The 23,488-nt window shown below is 43.4% G+C and overlaps 1 protein-coding gene across 1 annotated transcript in view; it reads left to right on the forward strand.

The window, feature by feature from the left end:
- The window catches only part of Pip5k1b (phosphatidylinositol-4-phosphate 5-kinase type 1 beta), a 260,298-nt gene that overhangs the window by 8,984 nt on the left and 227,826 nt on the right, over positions 1-23,488 (forward strand). The gene's annotated exons all lie outside the window — the stretch shown is intronic.

A 23,488-nucleotide genomic window follows, 5' to 3' on the forward strand; every position in this document is an offset into this window, starting at 1 on the left:
GTTTTTTTTTGACAATTTTCAGAATATTTCAAGTCAATTCAGCATTGCAGATATTGATGAACCTCATAGCTAAGGCAATGCCAGGTGCTGTAAGATATTCCAAAGTTCATAAACGTGACCGTGGCTTTCAAGGAGACTGACTTTGCTGGGAGCCCACTAAGTCTCAAGCACTTCCCAAGCTCCGTTTCTTTCCATGTATCTGTAAGTGTCTAAGTTAGGACTTCTATCTCTGTGAACAAACACCAAACCGTAAACAACTTGAAGAGGGGAGGTTTTATTTCAGCTTATAACTAACTCTCAGGTGAGGCTCCACAGCCAATAGAACTCAGGACAGGAAATCAAACAGGCAGGAACCCAGAGGCAGAAGGAGTCGATGCCCAGGCTGTGGAGGAGTGCTGATAACTCGCTTGCTCACGGGACAATCTGGCAGGGACATCTTTTCAACTGAGGTTATCTCTTCTAAAAGGAGTCTAGCTTTTGTCCAGTTGATATAAGCTCTGCTAGCACAACAAGGAGGGGGGATGGGAAGCAGTTCAGTTAACGTGTGTGTGTGTGTGTGTGTGTGTGTGTGTGTGTGTGTGTGTGTGAGCACAGAGGGATGGCAGCTAAGGTTATTGTCATAGCACCTCAGTATGGAGCTTGGAATAAGAATTTTTTTAAAAAAGAGATAAATAACTAATTTTTTATTTATGCCTTTAACCTGGTGTGCACTTGCTCTGGCTCTTGCTCTCTCTCTGTCCCGCTCTGCCTCCCACTCCCTCCCCCTCCCCACCTCTCCTCTTCCTCTCCCTCAGAATTCTAAATTCCACGATTGGCATTTCACTCAAAAATCCCAAAGGCCCCTCTAATTCCATGTGTGCAAGAAATCATTATTCCTCCTCTCTCTATCTGAGACTCTCACAGACTTCCAAGCTGTCAAGTCACTGGCCACCAAACAGCAAAAGCAGAAACACAGGGGCCTTCTTTGACTCCGAGGCATCTAATCTACTGACTTCTGTCATGGCCATACCCTGAGTATCTTCCCCATCCATCTGTGTGCAGTTGTTTCTGCAATTCACCTCCTAGCTGATAACTTCTGCATCTACTCTGGCTGTCTGGTAGCCATTATCCATGCAGTAGCCATCAGGACAGATATAGGTGAAACAGGCACAATATTATTCTGGCTGGATCTTTGTCTCCTGTAGCCGGATAATCCCTCTTAGAAATGGACAGGTTTTGGCTGCCAGAGCTCTCTGTCTTGATGGCCTTTGACACTATTGCTTAATCTGAGGGTTTATTTTTCTAAATAGTTAATCCAAATAACATTCTATTCTGATGATTTTGGTTTTATGAGTGTAGACAGGTCCACCTTCATAATTATAATCAATTTCTCAAAGGGATGCAGGTTGAAAACTCCATTGTAAATCCTGGGGACTCACCCAACCCTTTTTAAATACCTAGTTTTAGTGTGCTCTGGGACTCCCTGAAGTGTGCTCATTCCTTTTATCAAGAAGCCAAAGACTGCTGTCATCAGCTTGAGCTGGCCATATCTTGGTCCAGAGCCCTTTAGCATCGTATATGACTAGTGTAGCAGATACATGTTTGAACAGGGACTGAGAGAAAACACTCATCTTCCAAAAAGTGCTGTCTATGATTCGTGGCTGGTTACTTTGCATAATTGCAGGGGTAGATTTTAAAGAAGAGAATGGTTTGACGTTATGCTTTTTGTCCTTGTATATAATAGAAACCAGTTGAAATAGTGGGCAGGAAACTTCGTCAGCATTGTGTGAACTGTGAGCTATGTATGTGTGTGTACATCTATGCATATATGCACTATGTGTTTGTGCATATGTGCACCCATGGTGGGAGGGAGTGTTCATTATTTTTCTTTTCTGCTGAGACAAAATAATTTACAACTTAAAAAGCAACCTAAGGAAGAGAAGGTGCAGCTCGTCATAGTGCGTGGTGGTGGGATCATGAGGTAGCGGCCATGCTGCACACAGCCAGGAATCAGAGTGATGGATGCTGCTGCCCAGCTTGCTTCCCCGCCTCCTTTTTATTCAGTCTGGGACCCAGGCCTATCAGTTGACATTACCCACATTCAGGGTCTCCTCTTTTCAGTTAACCCTCTTTGGAAACACCCTCAGAAATACCTCGAAGTGGATTTCCTTAAGGCAATTCTATACCAGTCTATTTAAAAGTAAAGATTGGCTGTCACGAGTGACCCTAGTCACTGGCACACATTACTTCAAATGATGGCGTTCCATCTCTGGCTCCATAGGCTCCTCACCTTCTCCTACTACAAAATGTGTTCACTTCAACTCAGAACTCCTGAGAGTCTTCTGTTTCAACACTGTTCAAAAGTCCAAAGTCTTATCTGGAACTCAAGGCAATCTCTCAACTGTGTGCCCTTATAATATAACACGTTACATACTTTCAAAATACAATGGCACCAATTCTCCTTCCAAAACAGGGAAATGGGAACACAGTGAGGAATGATCAGACCAAAACAAAACTCGGAACAAACAGGGCGAATGCCAAATCCTTTCACTCCCTGTCCAGCCTGTGGAGCTCATGGTGGTCTCAGTGTTCCAACGGTCTTCAGCAGCTCCACACTCTCCTGCCTTGCGTTCCCTGGTGAACATTATGGTCCCGACACAGCCAACGTTCTGGGGGTCTCCATGGCAACACAGGGTTTGCTTTCAGAGCATCACTTACTGGCCTCTCAGGGTCCGCTTACAAGCAATCCAACACTCCATACTTTACCTGGCCTCAGGGGTCTGCTTGATGTTTGGTGCAGACCTCTGTGACCCCGTAACTCTTGATATTTCACGTCTGTAAATCCAGCACTGTATGGACAGTGCTGCCAAGTCTTGCTGCCAGTTGGAGATGTAGTGTGGCCTTTATCACAGCTCTACTGGCTTCTTGACGCGTTGGTCTTGGGAAAACACTTCCCAAGGTGATTATTTTCCAGCAGTCAACACCCTCTTGGTGGCATTTAATGAAGTTCAGTCTCAATTGAATTTGCTTTTTTGTTTTGTTTTTGGAAGCTGGAGCCCTCCGAGGGAGAGGATCTTGCCTTCAAGGCAATTTCTTTCTTTCCAGTACAAAGTGTGAAGGGTTCTCCTTGACTAAGCTCCTCTCTTTAAGACACATTGATGCTTCAGCTATATACCAGAGGTCCTCAACCTGTGGGTCATTTAATCCCTTTGGGAGGTCAAAGGACCCTTTCAGAAGGGTCACCTAAGACCATTAGAAAACACATGTGTTTATATTATGATTCATAGCAAAATTACAGCAACAAAAGTAGTTTTGTGGTGGGGGGGGTCACCACAGCATGAGGAAGGGGATTAAGGGTCGCAGCGTTAGGAAGGCTGAGAACCACTGGTCTGTATTCTCCACAACATTAACTCCATTCTGTAACTCCACAACTGATCTCCATGGTCCACAACTCTAACTCCCTTCCCTCTTTTCCTTACCAGTCTTAGTGTTCTGAATTCTCATGATAAGCCTCCATAAAGTAGTGAATGCGAACCCTACCGCTGCCTAAACATTATGTTGTCTTGAAATTTCCTCCACTAAACAACGTAGTCCATTACATGTAAATTCAAACTCACTCAAGTAATTAGGGCATGGGTTAAAAGCAGTTACCTTTGGTTTTGTTTGTTTGGGTTTTGTTGTTGTTGTTGTTGTTGTTGCTGTTGCCAAAATGCCAAAATTGGTTTCTAGTTTATAATAGAGTGTCTGGTTGCTGACTCAGTTGAAGGGCTCTGCGGAGGCCCCGTTCTGACTGTCACTCCAGTCTCAGGGTAACCGGTCTACTCTGTCCTATTGGCTGTTCAGTCCTGCTGAGCACTAGCTGGTTCCTGACCCTCCCTTGAGCCTGTGCAGCCAGGTCTGGAGTGTGCACTACATTGACTGACCATGTGTCGGGATCGTTCTAAAGCTGCTTTGGAAGAGGCCGTCACCCCTTTCCCATCTGATCTCTGGGAAGGGTTCAGTACTGTGGTTACTGAACGCAGTGCCCCCAGGAAGCTCTCAGCATCAGAAGGGTAGACTACACAGTATGAGCTTCTTTCCCCCCAGGATGTCCTTAGAACAGGGCCAGCACATGTAAAAGTATTGACGAGTAGCATTGCTTTCATCTGTAAAAAGAAAACCAAACCAAACCAAACCAAACCAACAATTAAAAAAACCTTTTGCAAAATCCCAGGCAAGGGAGGAAACATACAGATTCCATGTGTGCTGCTGCCCAGTTAATGCGACTCATGGCCCTTTTCCAACTTTCTGCTGTTTGATGGAATAATTGTGTGATCAGCCTTTCTGTAATGGTCCCTGCAGTAATTACCTCCTCGGAAGGTTGTCCACAAGTCATATTTCTAGAAGGATGCTCCTGAGATGACCAACTGGTTCTCTGGGAGAAGGGATGAAGGGAAGGCTTTTTATTATAGACCGCTTTTAAAAGTCAGGACATTGAACCTTATGTGTGAGTTAGCTAAATTAACATTGTAACAGAAGAAGGGATGCGAAGGTTGGGCAATCTTGTGCTTTGGAGAAGAGAAGATAGAGATGCAATCGGGGTTGGGAGGAGGGCTTATCCTCTTAAAAACTCCAGTCTTCAAGGATACAGCCAGTTACTAACCACTCCCTGTTGCACACCAATGAGTGTTAAATGGCTCATACTCAAAGAGGATTCCACACTATATAAAATGACTTTAGAAGGCTTGCCTGTATACTTCAATCAGCAAATATAACATTTAATCAAAGAGGAAAATGTCAACACCGCCTACATCCACAGAAGCAAGCAGCTGCCGAGGAAGGAATTAGATGCTAAAACATTCATCTGTCTAGGTGTTTTTCAGGTTGGAATAAGACACAGGACTCCAGAATTCTAGAGAGCTGATAAGCTGTCCTGACCTGCTGGGCCTGCTGCTGCAGATCTGTAGTACCAGCTATTTGGGTTGCTAAGGCTTCAGGGTCACAAATCCAAAGGCAACCCAGGCTACAGAATAAATTCACAGGCAGCCGGGACAACTTAGGGAGACCTGTCCCAAAATAAGAATTAAAATAAGGTTGCGGGACACCTTTCTGCCATGGAGGAGACCCTGAGTAGTGCCTCGATAAAGAAATAAATAGACCTGACCTATGCTTGCATTTACCCTTGCCACTTGGCCTTGTCGGTTACTCTGTAACCGGCATTAAAACCTTACAGCGAGAGTCTTCATGGTGGTTAACCACTGCAAGCTCCTGTTGCAACAGACCCACTCCAGTCACTATGACTTCCCTGCTATGAGCAGAAAATTAATTAAAAAAAAATAGTCACCTGTCTTAGTTCAGTCTGTTGCTACAAAGGACCATCGGCTAGGTGGCTTATAACCCACCAGAATTTATTTCTGATTGAATTTATTTATTTCTGGATGCTGAAAGTCTCGGGTCAGAAATGCTGGCTGGCGTGGTTGCTTTCTGGGTTGAGGTTATGGAGAACCGACCTTACATTCTATTGTTCTGTGGCAGGAAGAGAGGGAGAGAGCCCTCTGAGTGTTGCTTTTGTGAGATTTAGTTTTACTTTTAGTTATGCATATATGTGTATGTCCACTGCACAGTGTGTGGTGTTCACAGAGATGAGAGCCATCATATGCTGACAGGCCATTGTGAGCTGCCCGAGGTGGGTGATGGGAATTGAGCTTGAAGCCTCTGGAAGAGCAGTAGATACTCTTAACTACTGTTGACAAAAACGTAGGAAAAGAAACTCTGCCTGGCTGTGAAGGAAAACCTCCTGGAAGGAGTTTCTGTGTCTGCAGAGACTAATGAACCGATTGGAATGCCAGTACCATGGAGAGATTGGAATTTTGCAGGTTCAGGAGCCGATCACTTTATATTAGGCTAGTTTTAACCTGGATTCCTTACCCTACTGTGTATCCGAACACCTTGTGATGATAACTAAAAGCCTCTTAAAGGTGACTGAGTGGAGTGCTAGCTTCCACCAATCCAAGAGCTAATCTTCCCTCATCTTAGCCTATCTACCTCTCTGGTGTACCCAACAATGCATTTTTAAATTGCCACAAAGAATTGTCCTGTAAAACAAAAACAAACACAAAAAAATACCCCACCGAAACAACAACAACAAAACCCTGTGCAACTGCTTCCACGTTGGAATATGGAATTTGGGGTAGCATAAATCTATGTTCCTGGGACATGGTCATTCAAAATGGCTCTGGAATAAACTATTTCTTGCTCTCTTTAAGATGAGAGCTGTTTTTATGTTGATACCGCTGAGCCATTTCTCCAGGTCCCTGAGTACTCTCTTGACTTTGGGGGGCGGGGAGCAGGACTGGGTAAGAGGGATGGGGAGATGGGGGGGCGGGTGACACAGGCTTTCAGTTTGTTATATGGCAGTCAGTGCCCTAAAAGAAACAGATTCCATGATGAACCACAGTGTATACAGAGATATAAATAATACTTTTAATCAAAACAATGGTTTCATAAAACACACTTCCACAGTATATGAAATATACTTTGTCCTGTTCTGGAATGTTCCCTCCTACCTCCAACTTCAAATACACAGTGGCCATGATCCACTAATTGATATTATTTCCGTGATGGGGCTCTGTGGTGTAGAAAGCCTGACTCTGATCTATCTTCACCTTTCAGACTGTCTTGGGATTGTGCCTCGTACCAAGACTGCATTTGTGTGCCTTCCAGGAGGTGGGGGTGGGGCAGTTAATGAACTTGTGAAGGCTCTCCCCATAAAGTCTTCATTTCTATCAGGACACAAGATGAGTCATGGAGGGTAGACACCTGTTGGAATTTGGACTTGGAGGACAGTGGTTCATAAAGCCACCTTGTCACACAGGATTCATAGGCTTCAGCAAGGAGCCATAGCTTTTAAACTGAACCTATCTGTATTTTTTTCAAGTAATGTTTACTCTAAAGTTTATAATATTTTTAGCAAGAACCTAAATACTGTAAAAACAGCAATAAAAACCAACTAACCAATCAACCAAACAAACCCTTACATAAAACATGTTCAGGACAATTTGAGAGCTTTTTTCTCCATCTGAATTTCACTGATGTGTCAAGTCCTCCGATTTTAACTAGCCAACTAAGTACAAAATGCAAAGGGATGGGTGGAGGGACCCTGTGGCTACTCACACACTCTGAGCAGGCTGCTTTACTGCTGGAACACACTTCCTACTTGCAGAGGGCTTGTCTGTCCCTTAAGGCACACATTGATTCCTGCCGTTTTTCAAACAGAAAACCTCCCTAAACCTGTCACATCTTTTCCCAAGTCTTTGTAAGGTTGTACAGAGCTAAGCATAGCTTTGAATTGGACATCTGTGCAGAGTTCTTTGACCAACAGAAATTGGCCCCATGTTGTTATTTCTGAAATGTCTCTCTGATCTCATTCATTCATTTTAAAGAGGCTCTACCTCCATGACTTCCAGAGTGAGCCTAGGAGTTAGTTAGCTTCTCTTGTCACTGTAACAGGATACCCCACAGAAACAACTTCAAGAGCATTTATTTTGCCTCAAGGTTCAGGAACTAGAGTCCAATCCAGCATGGCAGGGGAGCCTTAGTGACTGGAATGGGTCTGTGTCAAAGGAGACTTAAAATGGCAGTGTCTCATGTGACCCACCCAGGAATCAGAGAAAGCTAGACTCAAACTGGAGGGCTGTGCCAAAGGTTCTAGCCCCTCCCAAAACAGTGCATTCAGCTGTGTGGGAGTCATTTCAGGTCTAACCTGCAACAGCCTTACTTGTTTGCTATGCTGTTGAGACTACGCTGTGATCTAGGGACAAAGTAATGCTCATGTTGTCTAAGTTGTGGTTTCCATAAGACTCATTGTACTTTAAAATTGCTTTTCATTTTTAAAGACTCTTCCTTTCTCTGTGTTTCTCTCTCTCCCTCTCCCTTTCCTTTCCTTCCCTCCCTGCTTGTAAACCTGACCCCTTGTGCATATACAGGTGCCCACTAAGGTCAAAAACGGTCATCAGGTTCCCTGGAGCTGGAGTTACAGTTGGTTACGAGCTGCCTGATATAGGTGCTAGGAACGGAACTCAGGTCCTTTGGAAGAACAGCAAGTGCTCTTAACTGCTGAGCCCTCTCTCCAGCTTCTGAAATTACTCTTAAGGAGGGAGAAAGTGGGGGTGACCTATAAGGCGTTTTTAGAGAGAGAACGTCAAGAAGTCTCTGGTCCAATCTTTTGCTTTTCTCTTAGTTGAAAGGCCAATAGCAAGTGCATTTTCCAAAGTCCTACCTACGTTTTAAAGCTGAGACGGACTTCATTTCCATTTTATTTTCTATGAAATATTTATAATGTGTTTGGTACTTTATCTGATGTAAAGCAAGATTTCATAAATGTTTTTATTTCATTTAATTATAGGAGTAAAAAAATGATGGATATTTTGGTGACAGTTTCATTTTCAATTTTTATGTCCTTAGAATTGTAGATGACAAATTGTCTTTCTCTTTCCTTTCAAGAAATTGCACAGAGAAGTCCCTCAAATTTCCTGTCTCCTAGCAGCAGAACTCCCATAAAGCAGGGAAAATGATTAATGAAAACTTAGCAGGCGACATAAGCAGGCTTTTCTTTGGCCTGAGAGTTCATCTTTGAAAAGAAACAAAAAGGGTGTTGCTTTGATGAGCTATTTTTAAATGATGCCCGTTTTTGTTTTCCCTCAAGATGTGTGGTTTGGATAGAGAGGTGAGGGTGAATGGGAAACAGGACAAATGGCAGCTCTGCCTCTAGTGCCAAGAGAAATAGGACTTTTGCATATGTTTGTTTGTAGAAACAAAATGGAAATTCAGCCTGTGAGATGCCTGTCCAGCTGGATTTTATAATTCTGTTAAGCAACATCTCACAAACGGTCTCCTACACCGTCATTGGTAATATAAACATGATGCATCCTTTGTGTGTGTGTGTGTGTGTGTGCAAACTTTGTTGGAGGGGTATTCATTTCCACACGTCAGAACCTCTGGAAGGGGTTTAGTACTTAGTGTTAAGTATCTGCACACAGGCTGAGCGCTTCGAGTTGATGGACACTTCCACATTGCCTCTGTGTTTGTTTTCTCCTTAGTCTGCATCTTTCACTGAAGTGTCACCTAGGTCTCACTGTCTCACTCTTCTGTCCCCAGTGTTCAGAGCAATGTCTAAGCCCAGAGTTCTCACCCTTCCTAATGCTGTGACCCTTTAATACAGTTCCTCGTGTTGGGGTGACCGCCAACAGTAACATTATTTTTGTTGCTTCTTCATAACTGTAATTTTGCTACTGTTGTCCGTCATAATGTAAATATCTGACAATCGAGATATCTGATACATGACCCTACCCAAGGGGGTCAGGAACCAAAGGTTGAGAACCTCTGATCTACCCCAAGACTGGCCTGCAATTCCTATTTCGTGAATCCATTCATTTATAAGCTTCGACTTACTTGGTTAACCTTCTAGTTTACCCCACCTTTTGAAAATGTGAACTGTCTGGCTTCTACCTGATCACTATTTCAAGTCCTTGTCCCAGTAAGTGGCTTTGTGTGCTGCCAAATGTTAGTCTTTATTTTTGTTTCTTAATATTTCGGGGGGGGTGTGGTTTGCATTTGAAATAACTTGATGACCTCATGCGTCTCCTGGAGACTCATCTACGCTTGAGACCCCTAATTTTATCACAGTGGGGAATGTGCACGTGCACAGAAATCTTTAGAAAACCCCAGCCTACCTCTTTCCCCAAGTTTGGAGTTTTCGTAGAGTTTCAGATTTAAAAACTTGAGCCATCTGTCTCTTCCGTTCACCCCGGGCTTGCATAGGCGCTGACCTTCACAAGGCATTCTCTGTCCTTGCCTCCTTCCTACACGGACCCCTCTTAACTACCCTTCCTTAGTGGCTTCCCACATTTTGTTTCGCCCCTCCCCTCGCTTCCCCTCCCCTTACATGTTTTGGTTTGCTCTCTAGCACCATCAATCGACAGTCTGAACTGTTGGCCATCCTTCATTTCCATCGTCATCATCGTGGGTATGATATTACCGAGTGACAGTAGCTATATATCACATCCAGCACCGAAGATAGGGAATCATAGACCTTAGTGTTTCATAGCTGCATACTTTGGTAATGGGGAGATGGGAAAGGGGGGAAGGACATAGGACATGCTGTGTTGGGACCCCACCATGGACACATGAATTGTACCATGTCAAGCTTTTCCTCTGAAGACGGTGATACAGCAAGAAGAGTTTTGCAGACAAGTGATGAGCTCATCCTTTCAATCGGTCACGTGAGCAATATGGGGGAGTGAATTTGAAAGGAAACTAACCAGTGACAGCCGAGCTAATGACAGATCTGAGACCTCAGTAAAGGTGGTGAACATGGACAAAAGGGAGCAGCCTGGAGACCTGGAGGTGTCGATCTACAGCGATACGAGTGTTGACAGAACGTTAGGGGTTGGAGAAAGAGATTCTTTAGTTTTTAGCTGAATGCTAAAAGAGTGTGGAAAGAGAAGCTTCATTGAGATAAGTGTGTGGAGAAGAGGCCCCATGGCAGAGGCAAGAAGTTTGCCATGATGAGTCCCACTTTGGATGTTCAATTGAGAGGGCCAAGGGAGGTCTAGGCAATGTGTGGCTATAACCAGAGTGGTCCAGGAGAGATATGGTGGTTGTGGTAAGGTAACAGGTTGTGGACACTGATCCAAGCCATGGGAGCAGATGCAGTTGAGACATCTGCAGGATCTCTGGGTGGAGTCTCGGAGGAGGGAGGATGTCAGGAAAGATATCATGGTGGAGCCCTGGTAGTTAGGATGCTTGTGAATTGTTACAAGCTTGGGATTAATAAAAGTTCCCTGACAAGGTGTGGGTAACAGAGCATACTGTCCTCTGATCTTAATTTGCAATTTAATTACCTCATACATTGGCTCAGACTCTCTTTTTATTACCGAATTGCCTTCTGTTTTCTTCTGTGTTTGAGGAAATGTCGTCTAATTTTTGAGATATGGTACACAGTCAGTTGTTTTAGAAGGCATCTGGGGAAGCTTCCCCAGAAGCAGTTTCTCAAGCCCACTTACTCTATGGCAATTCTTCTTCTTGTGACTCCTGGAGCTTTCCCCTGAGGCTAGTTTGTCATTGCCTCACGGCTTATCTCTCCAAGCAGACTCTAGTCCTGCAGGCAATGACCGCATATGTGCCCGCCCTGTGTTCCCACCCAACTTAACAGCTTCTGTGCCTTGTTCACCCTAGATGCTGCTACTGTTGTCTCGTTATTTTAATTTTCCTTCAGAAGAACAAAGGGAAAGGGGAACTTAAACTTCTGTAGGATCTGAATAAGTCAATATGCCTCGAAAATGCCTGCTTCAAAAATGTTTGCAGCTTATTGTTCTAGTTCTTACTTTAAAAGAAAGAAAGAAATTGAAGTACTAAGAATGTCCACAAAGGCTAACGTAAACTTCTGATCTGTCTTTATTGTTACTGTAGACTCAAAAGGAAGACAATGTCTTTTGACAACTCCTTTCTACCTGCTTGCAAATAGAGTTTATCTCTTGGTGTTAGAGCAAGCTTCGGGAGCTTTTAAACAACATTTGCTTACATTTGCCACTGTGTTGAATTTGAACACAGTGAGCACTGTGGTCAGAGAAGCACAACTCTGACTCATCCAGCCCTTATGCTGACGCTTCTGTGACCTCTGGTCAAGTGGCTTGACCTCACTCCTGCTTGCTTGTTTCTTTCTTTCTCTCTCTTTCTTTCTTTCTTTCTTTCTTTCTTTCTTTCTTTCTTTTTCTCTCTTTCTTTTTTTATTTTCATCAGTAGAATGAACGTCTAAATAGTGGCTCTTGACCAAGATCAAAGGCATGGTCTATTTGAGAAGCCAAATACAGTGATGGCCTTTGGGGTCACACACAGACACACAGACACAGACACACACACACACAAACAGGCACACACACAAGAAAATGTATTTTATAGGGATAACAGAATGAGATCACACTCCAGACATCATTTTTTAATAGCAAGCGTGGGTAAGCAGATCTGAGCTAAGGGTCCTTGTAAAGAAGACTTTCTTTCCTAGCTCTGGAGCCCAAGGTTGGGAAGGAAGCACTTTACTGAAGACTGCCAAGGCTTTCTGAGTTGAAACACTCCCTCAATATGGGTGCTGAAAATTCATGTTTAGTTGTTAAAGAAGAATGTGGGTGGACAGCAAGTAGTGGTTCGGAGTAGTGCATGATGCTCACAAGATTAACTAAGTATGTGCTTCTTGTGTGGGTGTAACTTACTGCGCTGCAGAGAATCTAACACCAGGACACACACATACACATACACAGACACATGCACACGCACACGCGCACACACACACAGAGAGAGAGAGAGACATACACAGGCCCATGTTTCAATGAGCACTACTATTCAGGCTCAATGTGAGACACTCTCAGAAGTCACATACCTGTGGAATTTTTAAGACATTTGAATTTAATTGGATTCCTCAAATGCCAGCGAAAATTTCAGTAATAGACATATTGTAGTCGAGTGATATGTGTCAGTTGTCAGCAGGATTGGACTAGACTTACCAACATGGTAATACCTGGTCAAAATGAGAGGAATAATTTTCTGTGACTAATACAAGCATTGGAACTGCCAAGCTGGTGTGACACCTGCTATCAAGCCTCTGCGCTGATACCGTTGGCAAGGGGACTTTGAGACTGGCCACCGTGCGCCTCTAGCTTCTAGAGTTGAAGCTAGAGTTTCTAGCATTGTTGTTGACTTTACACACACCCGCCTGTTGGAGCTAGCCACAACTCTCAAGGGACTTCCAACAGCATCATCTCCTCATGGCCTGCCACCTGACAGGCTTCATGGTGGACACTGGCTGAGCCTGGTCCTAAAGTGTTCTCTACAGACCGGATTGCCCAGGGGAAACCTGCCGCATTTTCTGCCCAAACATTCCCAGCTTAGTGAGATGTGTAGTTACATGAGATTACTGTAGTCTTTCTGTAGTATGGCATTGTAAGGAGTGTTTGACTAAATAAAACAAGCATGTGTGAACAGCACATCTTGTGTGAACATCCTAATTGTCAAGCACCCCACTGCCCGCTGGCTGTGATTTCTGCATTCAGAGTTTGACACATTGGGATAGGGATCTTTGGGTCTGTAATCCTGGTGCTGGCTCTAGTGATATGACACTAAAATCTGAATTGTTTACTCAGCCTGGCAGTGACCCGTGGTATCATCAGGTCCACAGTTGGGGCTGGTTTTTTTTTTTTTTGGTCCAACTTGGGTCTGACCACAGGCTAGATCACAGATTTATGTAACAAAGTCAAAGCTCTGCTCATGGGAAAGGAGCAATAGAGGCAGAGATTAGAAGGCAGTGTTCCATACAGTGGTACCTGCATTTTGCTGGCAGCACTGGAGACTTCCAAGTTCTCCGACTTGTCCGTCATCCACATGGGCTATGATGAGGTTTGTTCACCTTGGTCATCTTAGTAGGTCTTTCAAAGAGGTACCTTGTTGTAATTTTAAATCATTTTTTAATAAATAAAAAAAGAAACAGAAAAATAGTCAACCATGCCTACTATCTTTCTATTTGTTGTCTTTAACTGCTTTCATGGTGGGGAGCTATGCTCTCATTATTTAGCAGATAAGTTACTACATAGATAATCAAGTTGTCTCTATGTAAGACAGTTTTACTTTGGAGGTAAGTGGAAACACAGAGAGATTGGTACTTAAAATGACAAAGTTACTGAACAAAATAAAAGTTACAATTAAAGTAACAGTAGAGTAAGCTTTGAGTGAAGGCCAGGGCCATGAGAGGGAGAGTCTGCAATGTGGATCAAGTTCTAGTGATTTAAGTATCCACCCAAGAAGTTTGAAATCTCCAAGACCCAAAGCACGAACTTTAACACCAGCTGTTGTAGTAGGGATAGAAGTAAGAGTTGATTCCCACAAGGTCTTTGAGATCACTGTTCATGGATTTCCATCATGAAAATAAAGCCATATTGAGATACAAATGACACAAAATTGCTAAAATAAGTAGAGGTTAGAAACCGATCGTTAAGAAATAGTGGAGAAAAAGAAATAAATACTGGAAAACGAGTTTGTGAGAGAGGGGAAGGAAGGACGGGAGGGAGAGGGGCTGCACGGACAGTGCCCTGGCAATGTGTGCCTACACTTCCTTGGTGTCTGTCATAGTCTAGGTACTTCCTAAGCCACAGCAATGTGTTACCTAACTTCACCTTCAGAGAAACTCTCGTGGTAGAAGATGATATCGTCACCATTTTACTAACAAGGAAACCAAGGACCAGACATATTACATTTTGCTCAAGAGAATGAAGTCAGGTGCCAATACCAGGTGGTCCAGGTATAGAGTCATCTCTCTAAGGTAGGCTTCTGTGGAAGACTCATGATTGATTGGCTGATGGCTGGGACACCTCAAAGTACAAACAGTGGGTGTGCCTTTTCCTCAAGATGACTTGACATGTTTTGTGAGGCCATCCTTTGAAGAAGTACTTAAGCCTTTGTTCAGTTATAAAGTAACCAGATATTTAAATTCCCATCCCCACAGTTCTCAGCATCCGGTTTCTTCTTTCCTGGTTGGGGAGGCCAGTGAAACAGAAAGAAGCATCCTTAGTCAGCAGGAAGAAAGGGAAACATGCCCCCGTTTCTCTTATAAAGCACTAATGGACTTTATGCGGATTTTATTTTCATGATTCAATCACTGCTCAAAGATGCCAGATGGAATTAACACGTATGCTTGGGCACGTACATACACATACACACACACACACACACACACACACACACACGGCTGGTAGGAGTTGCAACATGGACATTTCAAAAAGAAACAAACATTTAAGTTATGTAGACTCAAAGTGCAGAAGTAGAACTATGCAGATACAAGGAAGAACACTCTAAAGAAGGCACAGTAAGCGTAAAGTCCTGGGCTTTCCTTGCTTCTCCTTTCTTTCCCCTACTTGGGACACATTCATTCTCTATATGGCTTAAGTGACTCCAACAATCTTTGTGCCTCAAGACTAATATAGTGACTTGAACTCTAGAACTGAAAAAAAAAGATATATTGCCCTAAAAGGACCAACAATAGTCATTTTTTAACATATCTTTTAAACGAATAATTAATTTTGTTGTTGTTTTGATTAGTTGTTTTACTTTGTTTTGTTTGAGACAGGTTTTCCCTTTTTAACTCAGGCTTGCCTCGGAATCAAGAAAGTGAGATCCTCCTGCCTCAGCCTTACTTGTGCTGAGACTATAGCATGTACCACCATGCCTGGCCAGTGATTTCTGTTTTCCCAGAAAAAAAAAATACTGGAGAAAAAAATGTTGTTGGAATAATGTTAATAATGATGATGAAAGATTAAAATAATTTCAGTGCCCGACATTTAGAGAAGTGATTAAATCATCTTATCCTTAAGGATGGAATTATTTAAAGATAAAGTACTATGGTGAAATCTATTTCAAATAAATGGAAAAAATATATTACAAAAAATTACAATTCGTTCACCATTTTTTGTGCATTTGATTGCATAGGAATACAGGATGAAGACTATAAGAGAACAAAATTTATTTTTTATTTCTGATTTCTTTTGTTTTATTGAGACAAAGCTTCAGTCTGTGGCCTAGGCTGGCCTCAAACTCACTTTGTAGCCCAGGCTGAATTTATTTTAGAATAATATTCCTGCTTCAGTTTCCTGAGTATTGGGATTACAGACATGAGCCTCCATGCATAGCTGAAAGCAAGTCGTTTTTTCTTAAAAAAAAAAAAAAACCGATATTATAGGATGTAGAAAATAGTGGGCAAGGACACCAAGATAGGAGGTGTGGCTGATACCAACAGCCAGGAACTGGGATACAGATGACCCTGCTTCCAGTGTAGACAAAGATAATGCGATCAGAGAAATGTCCTTCAAGGCTTGCTGGAAGTAACATTGATTGCAAAAAGAAAAAAAAAAGTGAGCCATATCAGCAGATGAGATTTATTTTTGGATTAAAAACTTACTTTAAAGAATGTTTTAGATCTATGATCACAGCCCATATCCAATTACAGCATTAAAAACAAACCAGCCAAACAAAAACTCTGCAAAAGCTTTCCTGCTTAGCAGCTCTTGTACTTTGATAGTGCATACAACTGAATTCGAGAAAAGCAGGGGATTTTTAGGAAAGCTCATAGGAACCGTGTAGTAGAACCTGGGCTGTGTTGAGAAACGGAACCTTTGAGCTTGTCCCACCAGGTTATATTGGAACGGGACAATAAACTCCTTAGAATCCATCAGGCCCTTAAAATGGGTGGAGTAGCCTTTATATTCATGCAAGGCTCAAATGCACAGCCAGCGGGATGGAAGCAGGGGAGGACGAAGGGATCTCATGATTGCTTTGGATTTAAGTGTGGGGTATGGCAGTCTTATGTAGCTCCTCCCCCTTTGAGAAGAAAGGCGTTTTCTTAGATGGGGGCCACAATAGATACTGGCTTCCTTGAAATCTCATTTGAAATCTTCTCCACCTTGCTGGTCCTTCAATCATTAACAAGTAAACAGATATGCCTGACCTCCATAGTCACCGTTGCCAAGGAAAAAAAATCACCTTTAGCACATGCCTACGATCCCTTTCAAAATATGTAATAATTTAGTTTCAAGGGCCATATGGCCCAGCCGAGGGCTGCTTCAGAGCCTTAGGGGCTGTTGTAGAATTCTTTGTGTCTAAAGAGGTGTCACCTCTCAGTTTAGCTTCAGCTTATGGTATAGGTGGCACTGATATGAGCTGACATCACTGGTGTCTAGATAGCTGTTTGTTTTGTGGGGACACAGGAGGGAAGTAGAGGTGATGTTGCGGTGGTACACTGGGCACGTCTAAGGCGACTTGGTTCCCTCTGTCTTCTCAGCAGAGAACAGCATCCAAAGTGAAGCAATGCCGCTCACATGAGTGATCACTAAGAGGGTTAAAGAAACATAGATAGAGAGAGGCTGGAGAGATGGCTTGGTGGTTAAGAATGCAGACCACTCTTCCAAAAGACCCAAGTTCTATATCCTAGCACCCACATTGGGTGGCATACAATCACTGTAACTCCCGCTCTAGGACATCTGACACGTCTGGTCTCTGTGGGCATGTGCTCATGCAAATGCACGAACAAAAAATAAGCCTTAAAAAAATAAGTGCACGTAGTGGGAAGCACCTCCAGGTACTTTCCATGTACAATGGGTTTTGTAAGGTGCCTAGGGCAAGAAATGGTGTTTAGAGGGAAGGGCTTGGGCGAGGCAGCAATTGCAAACACAACTTCTTGTCCTCAAGAAATTCACAGCAGATAGGAGGGCTATAGAAAATACACAAGGTTGTGCTATTAGAGGTAAGGTGGCAAGAGGAACATGGCTACACGTAGGGTAAAGGCCTGATTTAAGATTCAAGGTTAAGCCTTTGTGGGTGTGACGGTTTTTCTATTCGGATGGGAAGACTGACTAGTACACAGAGCAACACCACGTAGAAGTTCCTAAGTCACACATTTAAAAGGGATAAAGTGCTAGAATTATGCCCTTTGCTTCTGAAATTCGTCTTCCTTTCTCTGAGTTCTAGGAAATTCATTATAACAAGCAAGCCACAATCCTTTAATGATATGGGCGGGCCATGGTATAGGAGGCTTATAGCCTTATAGCCTCTTCCTGCTGTCTATCTTCCACGGAGTATAGCTCTTCCTCTGCCACCAGAACCCTTCTTGAGCCCCATTGTGCTAGTCCCAAGGCCATAACCACTCCAAGAATCCTTCCCAGGATGCTAGAGTAAGCAGTAAAGTGGGAGAGATGAGCACTGTGTTTCCACTTGTCTTATTGGACTTGGCACCTTGCAGAATGCGTTTTTGGCTATTTGTAGGTTATTTGTCTTACCTTTCTCTGTTGGATTATAAATTCATTGAGTAAGGAAGGGGTTCGTTTAATTTTCAATGAGCAAGAGGTTGACAAATGGAATTCTCTTCAATCCAAGGTCTTGTTAACTGAATTATGTGGACTCCTTTGTTTAATAGCGTTGTTCAAAATGATACGGAACTATTTCAGATGATGGCTTTGCTCTCCGTCAGTACGTCTTCACTGCGATTTACAAGCTACTCTACACTCCACTGTTGTAAACTGTGTTAGATGACTCTGCCCAACTGTAGGGTAATGGAGATAGTCTTAGTGTGTTTACGGCATGGAGACTAAACCGTGATGTTTTGGTAGATTAGATGCAGTGAATGCATTTCCAGTGCACTCCAGTCTCAGCTTATAGTGAGTCTGATGCATTCTCGAAGGTAAGGAGTGTCTCTGCTCCTGTAATCCTGGACATGTTTGGCATTCAGAGGGGGTTCGCTCTTACCATTTCTCGTTAATGCTCTCTCGGCATCAAAGGATTAGCCGTGACATGTTTTAAAGTTCTCACTCGCCTCTCTTAAGAAACAGGATGTGGTCACCTACAGTTTATAAAAAGGAGACTGGAGGAAGAGCTGCTGCACTCCAGTCTGTCAGCTAAACCAGAGGCTTCTGAGCCATGGAAACAATAGCAAAAAACTACCGTGTCCAAAACTCTAGGAAGACCTGGGTGTGTTCTGGGCCAAGCTCTGACAGAACTTAGAGTTACATAGCATCTGGCATGAGAGTGTTGGCAAGAGTAGAGGAACGGAAAGGTCTGTCTGTCCCTGGTGAGGCCAAATAGATCGGAATTCTGATGACTGGCATAGTGGGTGGGCCTGTCTGGTAAAGCTCACTGTCCGAGTCTCCTGGTGGTGACACAGCAAAGTGAGCTTTGGTACTTTGCACCTGCAAGGAGATGTAGTCCCTTTTCTCCCATAATAAAAAGAGAAGTTTATTTCATTTAGGCAAGGGCCACAATGTAATTGCAAATGCCTGTGTAGTTGTGTAATCGAATTAGTGGCAACTTATTTTTAGAAACCCTAAGAAGCAGACCACAGAGTTGCTCGTGGGAAGTGAGAAGCCGATTGTTGAAAGGACCTTGCCACATATTGTCGGGGTGCTTGTGTGTCACATGCTGCTGCTGCAGGGTAGCCTCTGGCTTGTCACTGCACAGGCACGGCGGGCAGATACATGGCACTCATGAAGGTTACTCCTCCAGCATCTGGCTTGTCCCTAGTTACTCCAAAAACCCTGGAAGCTCACCTGCCACCGCACCTCGAGCTTCACAACCTTGCATATTCCATTCTTCTCTGTCTCTTTTCTTACCTCTGTCTGGGTTTTCCCCAGTGCCTACCTGTGATCAATATATCCGAAGTTTTGACAGCTTATTTATCTTCTCAGAACAAGTCTGTTTTATCAGTCTTGTGAACTGTTTTTCTCATCTCAATGTATGCCGGCTCTAATCTTTGCTATTTCTTTCCTTTGCTGTACTAGTTCCTTTGCTTTGCTAGGTTGCTGATTTGAAAGCCATATGCATATGTGTATATATTAGCATTGTTTATTTATTGTAGTGTTGAGGATTGAACCCAAGGCCCTGAAGCATTCTAGGCAAGCGCTGCCACTGAACTTTATGCCCCAGTTTCTCTCTCTCTCTCTCTCTCTCTCTCTCTCTCTCTCTCTCTCTCTCTCTCTCTCTCTTCCCCTCTCTCTCTCTCTCTTTCTCTCTCTTTTTTTTTGAGGTAGGTACCTACTATTCTCAATGTCCCTCTTTGTACTACTGTTTCTATATTCTTTCATTTTTTTGGTATTTTTGTATTTCCATGTGCATTTTGTATACACTAATTCATCTAACTATTGACTTTGTGATTAGTGCGGAGAATGATAGCTACGCACAACGCTCCCTGAAGGATATTCTAAAGTGTCATCTTCCTTGTGCCCTGTTAAATCCGTATACACATGCTGTAGGTCTGTTAGGTTTGGGGAGGAACAATTGAATAGAAGTTTTCTCAGTTAACTTAAGGCAACTGTGGATGCCTGCCCTAGGTCTGCACAAGAATGACCCCTCTATAAGCACGGATGGAGGAGAGAAGCTCAGGGGGCCTACTCCTCACTGTGGAACTGTTTGCAACAAGAGATTTGGCTGGGTGGCGGGGACGAGTCATTGCCTTCAGTTGTGTATCCACTAGTAATCTCCCTAGGCTCCAGTGCACAGTTCCAATCCAGTGGTCCCCGAGATGATCCTGGTTTAGCTACATGTATCACAACACCACCCAAAAGTCGTACACCTGAGAATTGGATGGGTAATGATGGAGAGCAGAGATAATGTAGAGGGTGAACAGAAAGAGTGATCAGAGTCTATTACATGTACATACAAGATTGTCAAAGAATAAAGTTGAATTATGTATCAAAAATAAATAAATAAATAAATAAATAAATAAATTCAATTAATAACAAAGTTTTCTTTCATTTTTCTATTGTACTCAAATGCCAAAATTGTCAGGGGTAATTTTTGACTAATTGTGCTGGCAAGTTTTATGTCAGCTGGACACAAGCTAGAGTCATCTAAAAAGAGGAAACCTCAATTGAGAAAATGCCTCCATAAGATGTGGGTGCAGACAAGCCTATAGGGCATTTTCTTAATTAGTGATTGATGGGGGAGGGCCCAGTCCATTGCGGATGGGGCCACCCCTGGGCTGGTTGACCTAGGTTCTATCAGAATGTAGGCTGGGCAAGCCATAAGCAGCACTCCTCCATGGCCTCTGCGTCAGCTCCTGCCTCCAGGTTCCTGCTCTGTTTGAGTTCCTGTCCTGACTTCCTTCAGTGATGGAAGTGTAAGGCAAATACACCCTTTCCTCCCCAGCTTGCTTTTGGCCATGGTGTTTCATCGTAGCAATGGAAACCCCAGCTCAGGCATTAGTACTTGTTAGTTGGCTGTGAGGTGCAGAGTGCTGATGATAAGTTTGAAATTTGGCATCACCTTCTGGCTCTCAGCTCCCATATGACCTCAGGAGAGTCGGTCATCCGCTTAAGTCAGTTCTTTAAGGCCTTCAGCTGCAAAACAGGATGGTTCTGTTCTTTCCTCGCTTAATTTCTGTGCAATAAACTTGCAAATATTTGCTAATATTTATTGGACTACTCGATTGATCAAAGCCCAAAGTGCACGTGGGAAGCTGATGAGGTCACTTCTACTAAAGAACGCACAGCACAGTGTGATTGGGAAGATCTGCTTCTGAGATATAACAGTTCCCCCCCCCCCCCGGCAAAGATGAGTCTCAGCTGGTGTCACTGGAGGACAAGGTCGTGCATGGTAAAGGCCACTTGTTTGTGAGAACCACACAGAATTGGTAAAATGTAGAAGAAAAGGAAGACCTAGGTGAGAGGAAGGATGAGAACAAAGGCTCAAAGGTATGTGCAGTGCATATCTGTTTAGTTAAGTGCTGGGCTGGAATCGAACCCTGGGAGCCTTCAAAGATGAGCTGCGTGCTTAGATGGCCTTTATCTTCCCCTCCCCCCACTGTCAGTCTTCATTGATGTAGTAATGGACACTTGTTCCTGTGGCTTCAAATGGTCCTGAGACTCAGGAATGAACACGTCTACAGACTGTATCACGACTGATAAAGAAAGACACACCTGTCTGAGAACTGAAGTCTGTTTGTTGAGAAGGCCACTCTGCAGAGCATTTGGTGAGGTTAAAGGAGTAGGCAGCCCATCTGCTAGACGGTTGTGGGAATCTTCTGCCAACCAGACAGATGGCGGCGAAGGCTGGTACCTCATTGCTACAAACTGAAAAACTGGAAAAGGCAATAGGAAGTGACTGTATCTGCTTCTGAGGCATGAATAATAGGGCCACCCCCCACCCCGTATGTGTGGCCTCTTTGGGGTCACTTTGAATATAACAGAAAAGCTTCTTTTGCTAGATCTTATGTTGACCACTAAGGAAAAATTACCTTATGAGTTGAAACCTGGGAAGCCTTTGAAACTGGAGGTCGTGAGTTCTTGGGATTTTTTTTAAAGCAAACTTTATTTTAGAGCACTTTTAGATTTAGAGGATGTGCCAGCTTCTGTTGTTATGATGAAACAATTGAGGAAAATCAGCTATAAGAATCATTTTACTCAGTTTTGGAAGGGTCAGCCCTCAGTCAGGTGGCCTGCTGCTTTCAGCCTGTGGGGAGATGGCTCATCATCAACAGGATGTGATGGAGAAAGGTTTGTACTTTATAGCATCCAAGAAGCCAATGAGATAAGGGAAAAGGGCCAAGGCCCCAAAGTCTTTCAATAGTACAACCCCAATGATGTAATTTCCATCCATTTGGCCCCAGCTACTAAAGATTGCATTATTTCTTGATAGTCCCATAGATGGGTGGCCAAGCCCTAACACACAGGTCTTTGGGGGCACTACAGATCCACAATATAGAAGAATTCTGTCATACATAGCAGTATCTCACCTCCAGGTTCCTCTGCCCTTGTCCTGCATTGGTATGGTACGTTTGTCAAGTCCAGAGCGGATAATGATTTTTAACTTCAGTCTACAATTGACTTAGGTCTTCCATTTTTGCCCATGTCCCTTTCTTCTGAGATCCTATCACATGACCCCTTGGGTTTCTCTTGGTTGTCTCTTGGATTTCCCCTGCTTTTTCTGACCTTGACAATTTTGAGGATCACTGCAAAGTCATTTTATATAAAGCCCCTCAATGGAGATTTGTCTGATGTTTTTATTATTAGGCTAGAATAGTGCATCCTGGGAAGGTCAAACGCCATCCTCACCACATCATATTATGGTTAGTTAAGTCACGAGGACTTACGACTACTGATACTGCTCTAGACTAGCTGGCTGCTCGCCAGGTGTCCTAACTGTAAAGGTTTCTTTTTACTTCCTTCTGTTTTTATTCTGGAATGAGTAGCAGGATGTCACTATGTCCAGCCTACAGAACAAGACTGGCAAGTGATACAGCTTTTCTTTTTCTTTTTCTTTTCCTTTTCTTTTCTTTTCTTTTTTTTTTTGAGTTAGGGTTTCTCTGTGTAGTCCTGGCTGTCCTGGAACTCACTCTGTAGACCAGGCTGTCCTCGAACTCAGAAATCCGCCTGCCTCTGCCTCCCAAGTGCTGGGATTAAAGTTGTGCACCACCACTGCCCGGCTGATACAGCTTTTCATTAGGGTAGATGTCACCTCAAAATGATGTGGAATTCTTCTGCATGGAAGATTTGTTTCCATTGTCCATTTCATTCAGTTAAATGGATCATTAGTAACTCACGTATATTTTGCTTTGCTTTTCACATTGAGTTGTAATCAAAGATCACTTTATTTTGTGGCTCAACTCACCCCAGCCTCACATCTTCCTTTTCTTCTCTTCAGTTCTTCCTATATCCCTCAGGATTCCCTCAGTGTCGAGGGGCTCATCCATTTGTATCTAACAGGACACTGGGCACTCCTGCCTCATCTCTGACCCTTTGGAATTTATAAGAATGACGAAACCTGGGTCATGGGATGTGTTGCCAGCGTGGGTTTGAAAAGCATCAGTGAGAATGAAGCAGACCTTAGAGTGTTTCAAGGATCTGGGACGAAGGAGAAATGAGAATGTCTGATTCTCTTGATTGTGTAAGTATGAGGAGAGTGAGAGAGAGAGAGAGAGAGAGAGAGAGAGAGAGAGAGAGAGAGAGAG

Source organism: Grammomys surdaster, unplaced genomic scaffold (assembly GCF_004785775.1).
Source record: "Grammomys surdaster isolate TR1022 unplaced genomic scaffold, NIH_TR_1.0 141, whole genome shotgun sequence".
NCBI lineage: Eukaryota > Metazoa > Chordata > Mammalia > Rodentia > Muridae > Grammomys > Grammomys surdaster.